At 44.3% G+C, this 4,713-nt stretch overlaps 1 long non-coding RNA gene across 1 annotated transcript in view; it reads right to left on the bottom strand.

Moving 5' to 3' along the window:
• Positions 1-1,445: 1,445 nt before the first annotated feature.
• The window catches only part of LOC138951255 (uncharacterized), a 3,329-nt gene continuing 61 nt past the window's right edge, over positions 1,446-4,713 (bottom strand). The window contains exons 1-3 of the long non-coding RNA XR_011451078.1: positions 3,715-4,713; positions 3,172-3,343; positions 1,446-2,046 (exon numbers count right to left, since the gene is read on the bottom strand). The exon at positions 3,715-4,713 is cut by the window's right edge and continues 61 nt beyond it. This is a non-coding gene — a long non-coding RNA (uncharacterized lncRNA). The remainder of the gene's footprint in view (positions 2,047-3,171; positions 3,344-3,714) is intronic.

Raw genomic sequence — 4,713 nt, 5'->3', positions numbered from 1 at the left:
CCAGGATGCCATATTCCAGCAGGACAACGCTCGCCCGCACACAGCACGACTCACCACCCAGTTCCTCACCGACCACCATGTCCAGGTGCTTCCCTGGCCATCCATGTCGCCAGACATGAACCCGATAGAACACCTCTGGGATGAATTGGACAGACGTGTGCGCAGGCGAGAAGAAGCGCCGGCAAATCACCGCGATCTATTGCAGGCACTTCAGGAGGAGTGGGACACCATCCCACAGCAAGATATCCGGCATCTGATCCAGTCCATGCCCAGAAGGTGCCGGGCAGTTGTTGCTGCTCAAGGCAGTCACACCCCCTACTGACTTGACAGCCTCGGCACCCAATCGTATTGATTGACTGATTGATTTGAAGATGCAAATGAACTGTGTGTGCTTTCAACTGTGTCCATACCAAATTTCAAACAAATAATCTAAATATTGGATTTTCTGTTAATTTTTTCGAAAAATAAAACAAATTTGGCAAGTAGCAACTATGCGTTTCTTTTTTTGAACAGTATATGTCGATTTTAACACGTTAAACTTGATTTTGCGAATTTGATTGTTGGGGATGCTAGTCTTGTAGGTTCTATTTTATAAACAGTACCTCGCGTAAACTAAATCTGTTTTCTATATAACATAGGACAATGAATGGCCTTTTCAGTCTTATAATTGGTTTTACAATAAATGGCCTCATTAAAATGATCTGCCCTCAAACGCGTTTGCTTAGTTTGTTGTTGTTGACAGGTAGTATAGAAATAGAATATGAACGTTGGACATGTTTTAACTGCTAACTAATATTGACAAAACCACTGTATACTTCTGTGTCTGCAGACTGTTCCTGGCATAATTAATGTAAATGCTTAAAAAATTCCTTTAACCATTTTAAATATAAAATTTGTTGTTTTGTGCAAGGGAGGTTACACAGTGGCCACTACATACAGTGTTGGTAGTTGGCCCCTGAGCAAGCGTCAGCATCAGTGTTGGTAGTTGGCCCCTGAGCAAGCGTCAGCATCAGTGTTGGTAGTTGGCCCCTGAGCAAGCGTCAGCATCAGTGTTCGTAGTTGGCCCGTGAGCAAGCGTCAACATCAGTGTTGGTAGTTGGCCCCTGAGCAAGCGTCAGCATCAGTGTTGGTAGTTGGCCCCTGAGCAAGCGTCAGCATCAGTGTTGGTAGTTGGCCCCTGAGCAAGCGTCAGCATCAGTGTTGGTAGTTGGCCCCTGAGCAAGCGTCAGCATCAGTGTTGGTAGTTGGCCCCTGAGCAAGCGTCAGCATCAGTGTTCGTAGTTGGCCCCTGAGCAAGCGTCAGCATCAGTGTTGGTAGTTGACCCCTGAGCAAGCGTCAGTATCAGTGTTGGTAGTTGGCCCCTGAGCAAGCGTCAGCATCAGTGTTGGTAGTTGGCCCCTGAGCAAGCGTCAACATCAGTGTTGGTAGTTGACCCGTGAGCAAGCGTCAGTATCAGTGTTGGTAGTTGGCCCCTGAGCAAGCGTCAACATCAGTGTTGGTAGTTGGCCCGTGAGCAAGCGTCAGTATCAGTGTTGGTAGTTGGCCCCTGAGCAAGCGTCAACATCAGTGTTGGTAGTTGGCCCCTGAGCAAGCGTCAGTATCAGTGTTGGTAGTTGGCCCCTCAGAGAGTATCAGGGTCAGTGTTGGTAGTTTGCCCCTCTGCGAGTGTCAGCATCAGCGTTGGTAGTTGGCCCCTCGGCGAGTGTCAGCATCAGCGTTGGTAGTTGGCCCCTCGGCGAGTGTCAGCCTTAAGTGTTGGTAGTCGACCCCTCAACAAGTGTCAGCATCAGTGTTGTGTCAGCATCAGTGTTGGTAGTTGGCCCCTCAGCGAGTGTCAGCCTCAGTGTTGGTAGTTGACCCCTCAGCGAGTATCACCATCAGTGTTGGTAGTCGACCCCTCAGCGAGTATCACCATCAGTGTTGGTAGTTGGCCCCTCAGCGAGCGTCAGCCTCAGTGTTGGTAGTCGACCCCTCAGCGAGTATCACAATCAGTGTTGGTAGTTGGCCCCTCAATGAGTGTCAGCATCAGTGTGTGGGTAGAGGTCCTTGAACAAGGAACAGCAACATAGTCATAAGAGCAGAAGGTTTCTTGTATTAAATGTTAGCAACAGAGCAGTTTCACCACATAATCTTACAAGAAAAAGAGAAGACAGTGAGTAATTCTAAAACTTGCTCTTATTCATACTACACTTAGCAAACCATTTTATCTGTACAAATTGTGTACTTTAAAAAAAAATCACTCCCGAATCATTTTGTTCAAACTTTCTACGCCATTAAAGGCACTTCACTTGGAAATGTGGCACACTCTTCCGCTGCTCAAAAAAGGATCCCCCAAAAATTGACCCGAAAAAACACAAAGTACCACTTAAAAATCGACTCAAGTTCAGGATAGACACAATAATAATAATAATGAAAATAGAACATTTATATAGCGCTTCTTCACAGCTCAAAGCGCTTTGGCAACGTTTACATACGTGAAGAAGAACATCAATTATCTGTCCAGAACAGGGTGTCTTCTTTGGTTAACTTTTGTACTTTGTGTTCTGCCATTACTGCTGATGCAGGTGTCAATCGCTTCAGCAGTAAAAAACATGAGGTCTTGCGTTAATTTAGAGGGGTTAAACAATTAAAAGAAAGCTCTGTATATCAGCAATGACTCAGTCCTTTAAAATGAATCAGACAAGGCTAACAATTCAGGAAATGGAACAAACCAACTGAATTACAAATTAGCACAATTTCTTGAAATCCCCTAGAGCATGTTCTATTCTCCTCACAATCTATGCCCCCCCCCCCCCCCCCCACGTTAACAATAACAGTGTAAATACATGTTTTTAGTACTAGTAAATTACTAGTTATTGTCACTTAAGAATCAGTTTTGTTGATATCAAGGAGTACTAGTAAAATTTAAAGTCAAAGTTTCAGATAAAAGTTTAAAAAAGAAGTCAAACACTGAAACAGCATTCTTCTTACTCACTGTCCAGTTTTTGTGTGTGTCACTGTGTGTGAGAACAATACGTTTTGACACATCTCTTTCAATGTGTATGCATACTACTACTATTACACAAGTTAGTACTATGTGATCCCAGAACGCCTCTTCTTTTGTTTTCCAAATGTTCTACAGAATTGTCAATGACTGAATGAGTATCATATTACAAGCATAACATATTTACCTGAAATGATGTCCAGTCTTTTCTTGCACACCACGTTCACTAAGACTTATGCTTTCATTGGCATTCATCATTGTCTCTGCCCTTGCTTTGGTAACTGTATGTTAGTGTCCACGGGTAGAAGATGACACTGGAGGAGAGCATGGTGGTGCCAGACGATGATGAAGTTTATTCTCTGGTGATACAAGAAAGAAAATTATGAGCGTTTGCTGAATGTTTCAGTGTTTGCTTGTATGCATTTACAATTACCAGGTGAATACGCTGCACAGATCTGCAGTGCAGATGATACTAAGACAACACTGTCAGCACAGCTACCAAGTCAAACTTACAACGAGCACAGTCAGTATATAATATGGTGCTGATTAACAATAACAACCCATTTAAGTTTCAAACATGCCTTTTCTGCTCTAATGTTTTCTCTCTCATGCAAGCTGTTTTATAACCTTGACATTTTCTGCAACAACATTCCCAAACACAATCTGAAAAGTAGCATGCCTTGAAAGGAACATTTGATCAATTATGCTTTAGATCTATTCCAAACATTACCTTTTTTCATCATGACAGGAAACAATGCTGACGTGTCTTGCTGACGTGTCTAGTTCACGTGTTGAGTTAACCTGCTTGGAGCACTGCTGTAGATATAGGGTGTGACTGAGTATTCAGGGTGTCAAGATGTAGCCAATGTCACCGTATATGAACAAGCCCAGAGGTGCTTGGATTGCAGGACACACCCAACTCTCATTTAAAATCATGGTACCCTTTTCACACCCTGGCCATAGAACAACACGACACACGGTCCAAAGATGTTCGTCACCAACTACTTCAATGCCTATAGAAGCCGTCACGGCGTGGCATCCTTCCTTGTTGATATTATACTCGTGCTGTTTTGTTTCGTTGACTGACTGATAGACTGTTGTTCGAAAATGTGTGTAAACAGCACCACAAACACGCCGAAAAAGTGCACTACAAGTACAAGCTATCTGGAATTGCTCACGATTACGTGTGGTTAGCCGCTTCCTGTCGGGTTCACACTCGTCGTGCAAGGCAGAATATACATTCGGTGGATGCAGCGAAGACTCGTTTCCTTGCTGATGTAGAATATGTCGCCGTGCATGGACTGACAGACATCAATCACGCAGAAAACGGTGCAATCATAGTCTTCGCGGGTGCTTGTAAGTGCTAAACTGCATACCGTCCACACTCTTGTCAACATAATTCAAAGAGGAGTCCATGCTTTGACAAATGAAAGCGTGCGGCACTCTCCTTATCGTCTTGGGCATTCCGCGGATCCGTGCGGTGACGAAAATGTGTTGATGGCGCATGTTATATCGCAAAATGATGCACGAGTCGAGTCGACTCACAGTCTCATTTACGGCCGCCATTTTTAGGATTAAAATTATCTCCCTTGCAAGTTGGGGGCGCTTCTGTCTGCTCTTACCTAACTTAGGGCTGGGGGGGGGCTGCCCTATGTTAAGAGCGACATAGGAGCGCTCTTTGGCCAAAGAGCGGTCCGTGAAACGCACCTATCTTAACTTTGCTCTTAAC

Source organism: Littorina saxatilis, linkage group LG16 (genome assembly GCF_037325665.1).
Source record: "Littorina saxatilis isolate snail1 linkage group LG16, US_GU_Lsax_2.0, whole genome shotgun sequence".
Lineage (NCBI taxonomy): Eukaryota > Metazoa > Mollusca > Gastropoda > Littorinimorpha > Littorinidae > Littorina > Littorina saxatilis.
Note: the sequence above shows the minus strand (reverse complement) of the source record. Positions and strands in the feature narration are given on the sequence as shown.